Below are 16,578 nucleotides of genomic sequence, written 5' to 3'. Positions count from 1 at the left end.
AAATCACCATGCCCAGCTCAAACTTTTTTTTTAATTCAAGTACAAATATTTACAAAAAAATGACCAGGAAATGAAGCCTTTCTTAATATATTATGTGCTTCTTGAAAATACAGTAATTATTTGTTACCCAGAAAAATATGTTTAGAACTATAAGAAAATCAATTTATTTAAATTCACTAACCATATAAAAATTAAGAAAATAATTTTAAATATTCACATGTTAAATATTTTAAAAGCAACATATATGTGTCTGAATAATTTACATGTGTAAAAATTATGCAAAATTAAATTTACTAATACTACAACTCTGAAAAAAGAATCCTAAAGAAACAAGAAAATAAGTAACTAACATCAAAATTTGAAATATAGAAAATAAAATGAAGTGTACTCTTTAGTTGACTTAAGTAACTGTAAACCCCTTTTATATCAATTTTAAAATAAAAATGCATGAACAATGAAAGCAAAAGTACATTTGATCAATAGCAACAGCAAAAGCATCAGTAATTGTTTGAGTGTACAAAAAAAATCGATGGAGGGGTTAACAAGGTTCCTTTCAAAAGAATGTACTCATTACCTTATTTATGTAACTGTAACCCCTCTGTACATTACCCTTACAATAAAATTATATTGAAATTAAAAATAATACAAATAATATAGAAATTAAGAATTCTTAGAAGCCATTAGTTTATAAAAACCTGCCCCAAGTACCCAAGGAATATACTTTGATACCATTTAAATACTTAAACTTCACCAGAAAAGCAAAATGTTTAAAAACTGTTACAAATAAAGTAATAAATCAGAATATACTACTATAATAATCATTGGATGGATTTTTAGTGGCAGTCAAATATGTAAGAAATGAGGCAATATGCCATTCATTTGCACTTAATAAGTGAGAAAGAATTTTCGAGGTCTTTTAAAATATATCATAAGTTTAATGAAGAAACTATTCTGTCACATAATATGATAATCAGATAAAGATGATATTAGAGAAAAGAACAGATTGTACTAAGTTTTGGGATGTTAATGTATGTACTTCTTTTGGTTTTGGAAAATTGTGGGGATTTCAACTTGGGGTATTGTTCTTGCTATGCTGGCATATCAGTGGTTAATTTTAGTATAGGGGTTCCCTTTCCACAAGAACATGCACCTGATCTGTCCTTTTATTCTTCCCATCATCAATGGCATCAGAGTTGCACACCTACTTGTCTACCTTCCTGGATCCTGCAGTCCTTCCAATCTTAGTCTCTAGATAGTGCAGGATGGTGGAAATGATCCAATGCACCCAGCTATAAATTGAGAAGGAACTCCCCTAAAATTTGTCCTGGTTTCTGTACTCAAGTCTCCTAAGTAGTTAAGAGTACAGATTGGAGCCCCTGGTGCCAAGCAGTAACAGTATTTTTAAAACAATTAGAAATAAATATGACAGGCTTGTGATAACCTCAGGAAAAGAATAAAAGAGCAGTGAAGCATAGAGGACAGACAGAATATTAACTAGCTACTCATAGGGTGAATCAGCTTAGCTAGCTACTCGGGAGGCCGAGATCTGAAGAACACTGTTCAAAGCCAGTCCAATCATGAAAAAACATGTGATTATCTCCAAAAAACCAGAAGTGCAGCAGTGGCTCAAGTGGTAGACCACTACCTTGGGCACAGATGCTTAGAGCAAGAATGATGAATGCATGCATGAGCACATGAACATGCACGTGTGTGTACAGGCACGTGTGTGCACACACACACAAATGAGTATTTCAATGCAGAGTTCTTTATTTTTTTAACCTTGCTGCACTTTATTTCCCTGTATTAGTTCACAAATTAACAAAATCAGCTAAGCACCTATTTACATACAACTCCTCATGTTTCTCTAAAGTCTACTCTCTTTTTGGCAGCCTGCTCTTATTTGACCCAAAAGTAAATTATTCAGAAGATCAATTCATCTCCCTCAACTCTGTAATGTTAGATGATTGTTTAAGTTCTTCCTAGCAATATAATTTTGTGAAATCCTGCATCAAGCAGCATATTTTTTCATGAAATGGCAAGCCTCTCGAAAAAAAAAAAAAACTATAGCTTTTACTCCTCCTGGCAAGCATCTGGAAATTTATTACCTTCATATAATCCATGATATGTCTGTGTATGCCAAAGACGGCTGTGAAAATAAAAAGAACCTTCTAAGCACATAGAATTCATATAAAATTAATAGGTATGAAGGTTTTTTTTTAATATTCTGAAAATACCATACAGAGAAATTACAATTACATGGGCAAAATAATGAGTACATTTCTTATCAAGCATTGTTGCCTCCTCCTTTATTTCCCCTTCCTATCCCCTTCCATCTCACCTCTCCTGCCTCACCCCATTATACTCCGCCTTGCGAAAGTTTTAAAGTTCGTTTTTCGACATAACATCTTCTACATCTCATTGTTACAATGGGTCCAACTCTATCCTTTTTTAGATTTGTTTTTTCCATGCCCCTCCACAAATTATACCAACATAAAATATAGTGAAAACAGGAGTTATATCTTGGGGGAGGAACATACAAAGCAACAAAAATTCATCTTATAAATATGTTAAAAACAATCGCATGAAAAAAATATTTGAATACTTATCTTGGGGTACATTTCACCTAACATCAACGAATCTTACTTTTCTGCTTGTCTCAGACATATACTATTTATTACCAATAAGGGAAACCATGGGGCCTATGAGTATTTAGGCCTGGCTTACTTCACTTAATATAATTTTTTCCAAGACTTTCATTTTCCTAACAATGGGGCAATGTCATTCTTTCTGGTGGAGAAAAAGAATTCCATTGTGTACATACACCACAATTTCTTGATCCATTCATCTACTGAGGGGCATCTGGGTTGGTTCCAAGATTAGCTATGGTAAATAATGTTGCTATAAACATAGTTGTGCTGGGAGCTTTAGTGTGGTCTTCTTTGTGATCTTTTGGGTAAATGCCCAAAAGTGGAATTGCTGGGTCATAGGGGAAGTCTATGTGGAGTCTTTTGAGGAACCTCCATACCACTTTCCAAAGTGGTTGAACAAGTTTACACTCCCACCAACAATGCAGTACGGTTACCCTACCCACATCTAATCCTGCATCTGTTGTTATTAGAGTTCTTGATTTTTGCCATTCTAACTGGCGTGAGGTGGTATCTCAATGTTGTTTTGATTTGCGTTTCTTTTATGGCTAGGGATTTTGAGCATTTCCTCATGTGTCTATTGGCCATCCTTCTTTCCTCTTCAGAGAAGTTTCTCTTTAAGTCTTTAGCTCACTAATTTATTGGGCACTTGTTTCTTTTAGGATTTGTTGTTGGGTAATTTAATTTTTTTGGAGTTCCAGATATATTTTAGATATGAGACCCTTGTCCATTGTATGGCTAGCGAAGATCTTCTCCCAATTCGTGGGCTTTCTATGGATCTTTCTAGCTATGTCCTTTGCCATGCAGAAGCTCTGCAATTTCATGCAATTGCATTTGTCCAAACTTTTGTTGATTTGTTGTGTTTCTGGGTCTCTAGTAAGAAAGTTTCGGCCTGTGCCAAGGAGATCTAGCGTTTCTCCTATTCCATCCTGTAATGTTTTCAGAGTGTCTTCATGACTCCGAGGTCTTTGATCCATTTGGAGTTGATTCTGGTACAGGGTGATATATAAGGATCTAGATTTAGTTTTTTATAACTAGTTAACAAATTATGAGAGCACCATTTACTGGAGAGACTGTCTTTCTTCCATTCTATATTTTTAGTTCCGTTATCAAAGATTAGATGGCTGTAGGTCTTTAGGTTCATTCCTGGGTTTTCAATTCTATTCCATTGGTCCTGAGGTCTGTTCTTGTGCCAGTACCAAGCTGTTTTGATTACTATGGCTTTGTAGAAGAGTTTGAAATTTGGTATTGATTTCCTCCAGCACTGTTCTTTCTGTTAAGGATCGTTTTTTGCTATTCGGGGTGTTTTATTGTTCCATATGAATGTTTGGATTGCCTTGTCTATTTCCTTGAATATGAGGTTGGAATATTGATAGGTATCACATTCAATTTGTAGATAGCATTGGGAAGTATTGCCATTTTCATGATGTTGATCTTTCCAATCTAGGAACATGGAACTTTTAGCCAATTTCTAAGTCTGTTTTGGTTTCCTTTTTCAGGTATTTAAAGTTTTCATCATAGGGTTCCTTCACTACTTTGGTTAAGTTAATTCCTAGGTATTTTATTTTTGGGGGGCTATTACGAATGGAGTTGCTTTCATAATTTCAGCTACACTTTTCTCATTGTTGGCATACAGTAAATCCATTGATTTTTCAGGCTTAATTTCATACCCTGCTACTTTGCCAAAGTTTTGAGTCACCGTGAGTAACTTGCGAGCGAAGGAGTCTTTAAATACAAGATCATGTCATCTCCAAAGAGGGAGAGTTTGACTTCTTCTTTTCCTATTGGGATCCCTTTTATGTTTGCATCTTGTCTTATTGCTGTAGATAGGGATTCTAATACTATATTGAAGTACAGTAGAGAGATTGGGCATCCTTGTCTCGTCCTGAGTTCAGAGGAAATAGCTTTAGTTTTTCACCATTGAGTATAATGCTTTCTGTAGGTTTGTAATACACAGCCTTTATTGTATTGAAGAAGGTTCCATGGATTCCTAATTTTTCCAGGACCTTCACCATAAAGGGGTCTTGGATCTTGTCAAAGTCTTTTTCTGCATCTGTTGAGATAACCATGTGGTTCTTATCCTTGCTCTTGTTGACGTGATGAATTATGTTAATTGATTTGCGTATATTGAAGCAGCTTTGCATCCCTGAAATGAATCCTGTTTGATTGTGCTGTATGATTTTTTGGATGAATTGTTGAATTTAATTAGCCAAAATTTTGTTGAGAGGCTTTGCATCAAGGTTTATCAAAGAAATGGGTCTATAGTGCTCTTTCTTTGACGAGGGATTTGGAATGAGGGTTATGATGGTTTCATAGAAAGCTTTCCGTAGTGAACTTTCTCTTTCAATTTCATTGAAGAATTGGAGGAGTATTGGTGTGAGCTCTGCTTTGAAAGTCTTGTAGAATTCTGCTGTAAAACCATCTGTTCTTGTGCTTTTCTTAGATGGGAGGTCTCTTATTGCTGTTTCTATTTCAGTGCTTGATATGGAGCCTGTTAAGATGGTTTAACTCATCTTGGTTTAGTTTTGGCATGTCAATAATTGCCAGGAAAAGGTCCATTTCTGCTCTCAAACATATTAGCATGAAGTTTTGAGCAGTATTCCTTTATAATGTTCTGAATCATGGTTGTTTCTGTAGTGATGTTTCCATTCTCATCTCTGAGTTTATTTCTGTGGGCGTGTCTCTTCTTTTTCTGATAAGATTTTTTTATGGGTCTGTCAATTTTGTTATTTTTTTTCAAAGAACCTTCTCATTTTTTTGATTCTTCCTATGGTTTTGTTAAAATTCTAATTCATTTAATTCTGATTGAATTTTAATTATTTCTTTCCATCAACTGGATTGGGGTTTATCTTGATGCTCTTTTTCAAAGAGTGTCAGATCTCATTAAATTGTTGGTTTCAGTTCTCTCCAATTTGTTGATGTAGGAACTCAGAGCTATAAACTTGCCTCTGTATCATGCCTTTGCTGTGTCTCGAGGAGCAGATAATCTCTGTGCTAATTTTTGATGAATATCATGAACATTTGAACTTCATTTCTAAGCTCTTCCATGACGCACTGATGTTTCAACAGTGTGTTTTTCAGCCTCCATGTGTTACTGGACTTTCTTTGGTGGCTGTTCGTGTTGAGTTCTAATTTTATTCCCTTTTGGTCTGAGAGAATGCAAGATATGAATTCAATGTGTCTGAATTTTGACAAGGTTGATTTGTGACCTAAAATGTGGTGTATTTTGGAAAATTTTCCATGTGCTGCTGAGTAAAAAGCGTATTCTGATGCTGCTGGATGAATATTCGCTAGATGCCTGCTAAATCAGTTGATATATGCACTTGTTTCGATCGGCAGTTTCTCTGTGGATTTTTTGCCGAGTTGATCTATTTAGTGGGGATAGTTGTGTGTTAAAGTCCCCAACAATTAATGTCTTGGGATCTGTGTGAGATTTAAAGTAGTATTTCTTGGATAAATTTGGGTGCACTATTGTTTGACAATATTTAGAATTGTAATATCCTCCTGAAGGAGAGATCCCTTAATTAGTATGTAGTAACCTTCTTTATCTCTTCTCAATAATTTTAATTTGAAGTCTATTTTATCTGATATTAGGATTGCAACTCCTGTATTTATGGGGGCCGTTTGCTTGGTAGATTTTGTTCCAGCCTTCACTTTCAAAATGTGTTTGTTTTTTTATGGGCAAGTTGTGATTCCTGAAGGTAGCAGATAGAAGAATCTTTCATTTTAAACCAACTAGACAGTCTATGTCGCTTAATTGGAGAGTTAGATCCGTTAATATTGAGAGATAAGACTGAGCGTTATTTGGATGTTCCTGCCATTTTATCCACCTTCTTGGGGGCTACACGTACTGGGTTCTTCCTATGGTTCTTGGATTCTGTTTGAGTGTGGTTTCTTGGCCTTTATTATGGTCTTGTTGGTTTTCTATGTGTAGGACATCTTTAAGTAGCTTTTGTAGAGCTGATTTGGTGGAGATATATTGTTTATTTTTCTTTGCTATGGAAGAGTTTTATTTGACCTTCAGTTATGAAGGAGAGTTTAGCTGGGTACACTATTCTTGGCTGATAGTTGTTTGTCTTTAGGGCATGGCATACATCATTTCAGGCTCTTCTTGCTTTAATTGTCTCTGTTGACAAATCTGAGGTGATTCTAATTGGTTTTCTTTTATAGGTGACTGATCTTTTCTCCTTGACAGCTGTAAGGATCTTTTCCTTGGTCTGAATTGATCCTGTGTGGATTATAATGTGACTATGGGATGTCCTGTTCTTGTCTGGTTTATTTGGAGTTCTAAAAGCTTCTTGTATCTGAATATGCCTATCTTTTTGTGTGTTTGGAAGTTCTCTGCTGGGAGCCTGTTAAACAAATTTTCTAGACCATTAACTTCTGTATCTATGTGCTCCTCTACACCCATTTCCCTCAGATAAGGCCTTCTGATGGTGTCTTTCAAGTGTTGAATAGATCTATCATATTTCTTGGATTTGTCTTGGATAGTTGTATGGTCTTTATCTATAATACCTAGGCTGTCTTCAATGCTGGAGATTCAATCTTCTGCATGGTCTAACCTACTGTCAAGACTTTCTATATTTTTCATTTCTTTCTTTCTAATTGGTCGGCTTTTATTGCTTCAAATGCTTTGTTGGAGCTTTGTTTTAGGTCTTATATGAAATTCTTTACTTTCTTAATTTGGTGTTCAGTGTTTATTCTCAAATCACTTAGTTGATTGGTTATGGTTTCCTTGTACTCCCATTCCTTCTGTTGGACTCCATTCAGCATTCCTTTGTGGTCTCCCTGACTCCTTTCAGGTGTCTGTTTATGGATTCCATGAATGGCTCTATAGATCTTTGTCTATGCTCATCCCGCTCTTGCAATTCTTCTATTCCTCTTTGATTACATTTCTCATGTTCATGCAACTTCTGTAGTTCTCTTTGACTGATCTCAGCCTGCTCACACAATTCCTTTATTTCTCTTTTAGTGTTCTCAATCTGTTCACGCAATTCCAGTATCAATCTTTGAGCAGCTTCCTCACAGCCATGAGCTTCCTGTTTTGATCTTAGGTTTGCCTCCTGTCTCTCCCTATCACACACACACTGAGTCCTTTACAGGGTTTCAATCTTTTCATTCACCATATTTACCAGTAGTGTTTGTAGAGCTTTTGGGGAACTCTCTTCTGGATTATACATTATCTGTTCTGTCACCTGATTATCTTGAGTGGGAATTGAGATACCCGGACTTGCCATTTTCCTTGTGCTTTTCTTGCTTATTCTGCCCCTTTGGGATGAAAGTAATGCCACTTTTGTGCTAGAACACCATTTTTAGGCAAGCATCAACCAAAGTCCTGTAACTGCATAGTCAAAAGTCTGCGGATACAATCTAGTTCAACAGCAACAGTCTATTCAGCATTAAACAACTACATATTAATGGGCTAAGAATAGCGAAGAAGAATTTGACAAACCAGAAATTATTATGTTTAGGGAGAAAGGTGGGGGAAAATAGGGTTAGAGGGATATGGAAAGGTAAAAGGCAAGTGAAATTAACCACGTCCTAATCTCACAGAGGGAAATGGATTGGAAAGAATGATAGGAGAGAGAGAAGAAAAAAATTTAAAAAGGGACCAGAAAAAAATGGAAAGACAAATATTTAAACTCTTAAAAGTAATGAAAATTTAAAGAAGTAATATTGAGAGATGAATGGAGATAGGATGAGAGGAGGGGAGGGATAGAAAGGTGACCTGAAAAACTAAAAAATAAAAATACATAAAATATTGTATAGGTATAAATAGATAATACTGCTATTAAGGAATTTAATCTTTTTTTGTTAGTTTAATCTCTGAATATTTATTAGAAAAAATGGTAACCCCAATAATAGTGTTTGCTATAAGTTTGTCACAAAAGAAACATACAAACCAAAAAGTTCAGAGACATAAATCTTAAAATATAATTTCATGATCATAAAGAATTAAAATATCAATGAATAAAAAATATAGTACATGCAGTATCTTTTTACAGAAAATATAAAATATTAAAAAGGGATGAAGGAATTCCTACTTAAATTTTGTGATAAATTATGTGCATGATGGATAGAGCCAATAATATACTGGGATAAATTGTGTCCAAATTTATAGGTAAAATTATTATTGTTTGAACTAGCCTCTTAAAGGGTAAGGAATTTAATCTTAAGAGGTTTTGAAATGAGTAATACATTTTTGGATTAAGTATGTACACAATGGGGAATAAGGTCTTATAATCAGTGACAGGTATATAGGAGGATGAGCAGAACAACAAATAATTCATGCAAAAAGAACAAAAGATGAAAAAGTAAAACAAATGAGAAAGAAAGAACAAAAAAGACCAAAAGGTCAGTAGAGATTTTTTTAAAAAAAAGTACACACACACACATATACACCTAAAATAAAAGTTATAAGAGTAAGAAAAAAAGATTAATAAAAACAATTTTTATAATTAAAAAGTAAAAATTTAAAAAAGATACAAAAAAGACTTATTTGATTTTGTTTTTGGGGGATTGATGGGAAGATCCTGTATCTCCCTTGTGTCTGTAACCAGTCTCTTGAAGTCTCTGCTCAGGTTGTTGTGTTTGGTTTTCCTGTGGCTTGATTGGTTTTTGAAGTCAGTTGGTTTGAGCAGGCAGAAAAATTCTCTGCAGTGCCAAGGATTTTATGAACCACCTTCCAGGCTAGTTCAGTGGGAGGTAGATCTGCTTTGAGTATCATAAAAGAGGGAGATGGCTGTTTCCTCTAGTTTAGAGTTGCTGTGATAAGGCTGGGTTCTGGGTAAAGTTGACGCCTTTCAGCAAACAGTAGCTTTTCCCTGAGAGGCTAGCTTTTGAGACATTCACAGAGCCCAGCCTGTAGCCATTCTCAGGGTTTATGTTTACTGATTTTCAATTGATTGTCAGGGTTGCCATAGGCAGGGGCAGCCTCTGGCTCTGTTTACCCAGTGAAGAAAGCCACTCCTTCTGGGGTGTAGCTTTCTCTGCCTGCTTATGGTGACTTTCCCATGGGTGAAGTTGAGAATGGCAGGTCAGGGTAGGTACTTGTGACTCGCTAAATGACTCTTTTGTTTTCATCAAAGGACTGAGTTAGAGGTAACTGCTTAGCCAGGCCTTTGTCTGTATCAAAGATGGATATCTCCAGTGCTGGGGGGAGGGGTGGCCTTCCCTCCTCTGTTCCCTTTGAGAAGGAATGAGGATGTCAGTTTTGTACTCACGCTGGAGTGTTGGTTCCTAGGTAGCCTCTGGTCTGCTATCTGCAAGATGAAGATATCTGCTACTTGTCAGTTCTTGCTGGTGTTGAGTAAAATCTGCTCATATTTGTCCCAGACTCTCTGGGTTGTAGGCATGGTTGCTATGGACGCCTCCACAGCTGCCACAGCTGCCCCAGCCGCCCCAGCCATGGCTGCTGGAAAATGCTCAGATCTGTCTCTTTACCTGGATTTTCCCTCTCTGGTCAAACTCTCTGTACGTGATGGCACACTTGGTGTGCCTAGGACTGTTCACTGGAACACTAGAACTGCTTTCTACGCGAGAACTTGTTTAGCCACCAGGTTCTTCTCCACCATCTTCTCGAAATTCCTGAAGGTGTTTAAATATTACTGGAATTGTTTTGGAATAAATAATGTTCACCTTTACTATCTTGAGAAAAAATTGGTTTCTCAGCACTATAGGTAAGAACTTGAGTGAAGGAAACAAAAGGAAAAATGAAGAACAACTCAACACACACATTCAAAAGAAAAAAAACATCCCAAGAAAACAAGTTAACTCAGTACTCAAGAACCTGCAGGAAATGCAAAGACTTTTTTTAAATAGCTATGATAAGCTTATCAAAATCCTGACTACATGGGAGTCTACTGTTGTGAGGATAGTGGTTAAAGCTCAGACTGGACAGAAAGATCTGTACACAATGCCAGGCACCTGTTATTCTAAGTTCCAGGAAGAATAACATGAAGTAGATTGAGCCCACGATCATACACAAGTAGGAAGCGAGATTCTATCTGAAAGTTAATCAGGATAATTTAGGGCTGGGTCATGCCAAAGTGTTAAGAAGATCCATTTAGGAGACACAAGACACTCAATTCCAATTCTAATATTATGGGTATTAAAGAAAAAAACTATGATTTTAAATAATGGGAATAATTGTAAGATTTGAATATTTGAGTGGAGAAAAATGCATGAGAGAGATAAAGTTTACCCATGTTGCAATGCTTTGTACTTAAGTGATAATATTATGTGGTACTCCAGACATAACAGAGTTACCTTGCAAATGAGCATGGATGTGCATTTGGGTGAAGGAAATACTCTACTTACACAGGTGTAAATTAAATAGTTTTTGGGGGAGATTTCAGTTCTTGATCTAAGAGCCTGGGTGATATCTCTGAGTCTTTTCTCTCAAGGCTATCACTCTACTACTTTGAGCCACAGTTCCAATTCTGATTTTCTGTTGGTTGTTTGGAGATAAGAGGCTCATGGACTTTCCTGCCCAGGATGGCTTCAAACCATGATTGTCAGATCTCAGCCTCCTGAATAACCAGGATTCCAGGTTATGGAATGGAGCCATCCATTTTTTTAATAATTTAGTAAATTGTACAGTTACAGATGTTATAATTTATCATTATAACCTTTATAACATATGTGTGTATATTTATATCAATGCATACATATAGAAATATTTTAACATATTTTTATATCTACAGTAGATTTATGAAATCATCCTTCATTATAAAATAACATGGAAACAAGTTTAATGAGGAGCAAAGCACAGGGAATTGTCATGTTTCTTGTTGTTGAATGAAATATGAATTGTGAGAATCAGTTTGAGAAAACCATTTAACAAAATGGATAATGACTATTAATTCCTATCCCTTTATTTGCCCATATTGTGCATGCTCACACATGAGTGTCAAAGTAAAACCACACTTTTTTGCCTTTGTATTTAAATCATATGTTATAATTTAGCAGTTATGTGAAGTAATCAAATAAAGATTAAAATAATAGTGAGACTATGAGTTAGAGCTGAAAATTATTTTAAATATGATAATAGCTAATTAAATTCCATATCTCTTACTTTTACTCTATTGTCATATCCCTTATTCCCACATTAGGAAAGTACATAGAAGATTCTCACTAAATTATGTGTAAAATTATGAAAAAATGTGTTAAAAGAATATGGGCACATTGGGGCTAGTAAAGTGGCTCAGTGGTAGAGCTTTTGCCTTGCATGCATGAGGCCCTGGGTTTGATTCCTCAGCACTACATAAGCAAAAAGAAGAAAGCTGGAAGTGGTGCTGTGGCTCCAGTGGTAGATCGCCAGCCTTGAGCAGAAAAGCTGAGGGACAGCACCAGAGGGGCCCAGAGTTCAGGCCCCTCGACTGGACAGAAAAAACAACAACAACAACAACAACAACAAAGAATATGGGCACAGTGTGGTTTTAGCTGATTGAGACCTGTAGGCGGTAGTGTGTTTTTGAGGACTTGATAAACGTTGTGATGGAGATGAAGAAAGGGATATGCTTATTCTGGAAAATTGGCTAGAGGATTGCTCACATAAAAATAGTTATGAATTCTTCCAAAATGTTACAGTAAAATCGCTCTCACAATCATGTTCACTACTGCACTATTCACCATAGAGGACTTATGGAAACAGCCCAGACGACCTTTAGTGGAGGGATGGTTGGACAAAGTGTTGCACAAATATACAATTAGGTTGCACTCATCCATTATAAAGACTGTTACAGCATTTGCAAAGAAATGGATAGATCTAAAATTATGTTAAGTAAACGAAGTCAGAGCCAGACACACCAAGGATGTGTATTTGGAAGCCAGAATTTTATGCAAGTTAAACAACAGTATTAATCAAAGCATGTTATTTGCAGTGGAGTATTTATTTATTTATTTATTTATTTTTGGGTTCTGTCATAGGGCCTGAACTCTGGGCCTGGGTGCTGTCCCTCAGCTCTTCAGGTCAAGGCTAGCGCTGTACCTCTTGAGCCACAGCTCCACTTCTGGCTTTTTTCTTTTTGCTTATGTGGTGCTGAAGAATCGAACCCAGGGCCTCAGGCATGCAAGGCAAGCACTCTACCACTGAACCACCTTCCCAGCACTGCAGAGGAGTATTTAAAAGTTGTAATTTCTTATAAAATTGAACTTTTAATCCAACAGAATGAATACCAGGAGACTATCACTTGGAAAAGGTGAGGGGAAGTCACAGAGAAGGATTAAATAGACTTCTGGAAGTAGAGAGTGAAGCCATAATATTCAATGCAGATAGTATGAAACTAGAAAAAATGAAAGTGGGGTGAGGTTTGGAAGGATGTGAGAAAGTTATGTAAAGATCCATTGTAATTATAAACCGATTCGTTGAATGGAAAACCCTTTGTACAACTATTTTATAAAAATATAACTAAAAACGATGGGGCTGGGAAGGTGGCTCAGTGGTAGATCGTATGCCTTGCATGCCAGAGGCCCTGGGTTCGATTCCTCAGTACCACATAAGCAGAAAGAAAAAAAAGCCAGAAGTGGCGCTGTGGCTCAAGTGGTAGAGCGTTAGCCTTGTGCTGAAGAGCTGAGGGACAGCGCCCAGGCCCAGAGTTCAGGCCCCATGACCGGACCCAAAAAAAAAAAAAACAAAAAAACCAAAACAAAAAAACGATGGAGACATCTGATCTTAAACAATGAGTCAATATGATAATTTCCTGCTCAGAAATTTTCTTTGCAGGTATTTTCCTCATAATGACATAAAAGTGAACAACGCAATTAACATGAATATATCACTTTGCATATCCTAAATAGACACAATATAAAAATCGCAGTAAAAATATTAGAATATATCACATGATAAAATAACAGGTAGAAAGTATCAAACTCTGATTGTTTTTCCAAGTACTTTACCTTTGGTATCTAATTTAATCCTCACAATAATCCCATAAAGTGGAACTACTTCTATTTTTAATTCTAAGATGATGATATTAAGTCTTCAGAGTTGCAATTACTAGTACAACATTGCACACACGGTAACTGCTAGCCTGCGGTCTATTCCCACCATATCAAATAACCTCATTCTATTTTGTAACTAAATACCAGCACTCAGTCTACTAATTCTAGGAAAATATCCCAAAATTATTGTGCACACTCTAATAATATTTCACTTTATCTTTCTTAGAAAATAGGTAACTAAGCCGGATACTGGTGGCTCATGCCTACAAAGCCAGCTACTCAAGAGGCTGAAATCTGAGGATTGTGGTTCAAAGCCAGCTCTGGCAGGACAGACTGTGAGATTCTTATCTTTAATAAACCACTAGTAAACTGGGAGTGGCACTGTGGTCCAAGTGGTAGAGTGCTCGCTTTGAGTGTAAGAGCGCAGGGACAGTACCCAAGCCCAGAGTTCAAGCCCCATGACCAACAACAACAAAAAAATAAGAAAATAAGTAACTGTAATATGAAAACTCCAAGTTCATAATCACTTATACCTCCTTGGTGAAAGGAATTGCTAAACTATAACATTCTTGATTTCTAGCTCAAAATAGTAGAAATCATATTTTATCCCTTCACTCAACACTGCACTGCCTGGTGACCCCATCTCTAGTTAATACAGTCTTAATGAAAGAATGACCTGCCCAATTCCTGACGGAAACAGACTGCAGGTCTTTTGGAGCAATCATTTCCACATTGTAGTTCACCTAAATTGTTTACCATTAGAAGTATTTTGATTGGTTTTTATACCCAACATTTTGAGAGAAATGTACTACTTTAAAATGTTATTAAAGAAAGACTGATATAAAAATCACTTTGACCCCAGATAAATATTTTACCTTTCATATACCCAAAAATGCAGTCTGACCTATCATTAATGTTAGGAACGAGAGGTTAAAAATCATAGACACCAAGACCTAAGTATGAATTAAAGACTCTCCAACTTGTGAATACAATTGGTTTAAAAAGACATCAATACTACTGCATTTTTAAATTCCCTATGAAAATGATAATGATTCCCTATGATAATGATAATGATAATGATAAACTATTAACACTTAAAAATAACTCATTTTCTTGGGAGTAGGACACAAAACACAAGGTTAATCCTAATCGTTTTAAAAGACCTTTATTTATACAAAAACTCACTCATAACTATAAAGATTATAAAACTAACTGAAGTACAGAGACACAAAGGAAATAATTTAACTGCATCATGTACATTCAATGGACTGTTAATAGAAAACAAAGTTATACTAATAATTAGCTTACCCAAGTCACTTACATTCTTTTATTCTATTCCATTTACTTTCATAAAAACTGGGTTTTCATAAAATGACGCATAAAAAAGACTATATACCCACTTACATTTTCAGATCTTAACAATATTTATTTCAGAAATTTTGGCTCTATAGTCAATGAAATGAAATAATACTAAAATATTCAAAGGATTTTCAGAAATTGCAAGACTTGCTCTGGGATGTTATGTATATTGGAAAAGATATTCAAAAAGGCTTTTTTGTTAAAGTTGCCATAGTTACTCCCACAAAAGAGCCATTAGTAAAGATCCCTGTGCATGTACAAAATACCTTCAAATGCATTCACAATCTGGACGTGACACATGCTTTTTGTTTATTCGTTTCTGAAAGGAATATCTAACAAGCATATCCACAATACTTATTTTCAGACAATAAGATGAGATATTCAAACGTAGTATGGGTTTGATTATCTCTTAGTGAGAATAGATATGATCTTGCAAAGAAAGTTATTTTCAACAGAAATCCAGAAAGAGTTTATCCAACTTGTGTTTCACAGGAATAACCAGAGAGTAATACCTGTTTGGTCAAGTCGGTCCAAATCACTCCATGAGTGTATCTTAAAAGTATAACCAATTTAAGAAGTCACATACGTATTTTGTACTGATAATCAACTTACAGCAATAACTTACTACCTAATTATGTCTGTATCTTCTTACGCAACATACAATAAGAGCTGAAAGCGTTCTCTTTATCTAACTTAATGTTATAAATGCTTTGATTATGATGACGTTATTATTAGACAAATAATATATACAGAAGGGTGGTTCCACTGAAAAGACATGACAGAACACTGATATATAAAAACATTGCAACACAGTTAGCTCTTTTCAGATTCACCCTGTCCACATTGGCAAGCAACATTGCAACAGCACATGCACACATATACACATACACACATGTTCGCACATGTACACACACATATACATGCATGCTAAATTCAGGATTTATTGTACAAAAAAGTTCAAATAAAATTTTAGTGATTAGGACAAATGATAATATGCCTTATTACAAAATAATACATAAACCATCACCACGCATGTTACATTTTACCTGCTTCTCCACATGTGACCACTTAATTTATTTTTAATTAATAAATTACCTTATTAATTAATTTATTTGTTTGGTGTTAATACTAGGGCTTGAACTCAGGGCCTGGCTTTGTCCCAGAATTTATTTTTTGTTTCAGTTTTCTCAAGACTAGCATTTTACTGCTTGTACCACAGCTCCATTTTTAGCTTTTGCTGGTTACTTTCAAATCAGATTCTAATGGACTTTTTTTTCTTGGTCTGCTTTCAAACCACAATCCTCAGATTTCATCTTTCTGTTTAACTACTATTAAAGACATAAGCCATCAGTGTGGCTCCTATTTTTTCCTCAATAGTTATCTAATGCACATACTTAGATAGTAATTTAAAAATGAGAGTATAGAAGCAAGATGTACAGTAGTGATATTGTCCTGTCAGAAATTCAAGTTAGTAATGTAAATTTATTCTTCAGACCATACCCAAACAATACCATGATATAGTGTAAGAGAACTCACTATTGAACATATTAGCTTTAAGAGCTTTCTGATAGATCCATTATTTATTGGTACCCAACATTAGAAAATTGTATGAGGCATTGGTAAAATAGAA

Source organism: Dipodomys spectabilis, unplaced genomic scaffold (assembly GCF_019054845.1).
Source record: "Dipodomys spectabilis isolate Male_0828 unplaced genomic scaffold, ASM1905484v1 ptg000616l, whole genome shotgun sequence".
In the NCBI taxonomy this organism is placed as follows: Eukaryota; Metazoa; Chordata; class Mammalia; order Rodentia; family Heteromyidae; genus Dipodomys; species Dipodomys spectabilis.
The sequence above is the reverse complement of the archived record's forward strand: the minus strand, read 5'-3'. Positions refer to the sequence as shown.